Raw genomic sequence first — 293 nt, 5'->3', positions numbered from 1 at the left:
CAGGAAACTCCCCAGACCTTAATCCCATTGAGAACTTGTGGTAAATCGTCAAGAGGCGGGTGAACAAACAAAAACCAACAAATTCTGACAAACTTTGAGAATTGATTATGCAAGAATGGACAGCCATGAGTCAGGATGTGGTCCAGAAGTTAACGGACAGCATGCCAGGGCAAACTGCAGATGTCTTGAAAAAGAAGGGTCAACACTGCAAATATTGACTATTTGCATAAACTGAATGTAATTGTCAATAAAAGCCTTTGGTTCTTATGAAATGCTTATGATTATACTTCAGT

The sequence above is a fragment of the Etheostoma spectabile genome, unplaced genomic scaffold (genome assembly GCF_008692095.1).
Source record: "Etheostoma spectabile isolate EspeVRDwgs_2016 unplaced genomic scaffold, UIUC_Espe_1.0 scaffold119, whole genome shotgun sequence".
NCBI lineage: Eukaryota > Metazoa > Chordata > Actinopteri > Perciformes > Percidae > Etheostoma > Etheostoma spectabile.
The sequence above is the reverse complement of the archived record's forward strand: the minus strand, read 5'-3'. Positions refer to the sequence as shown.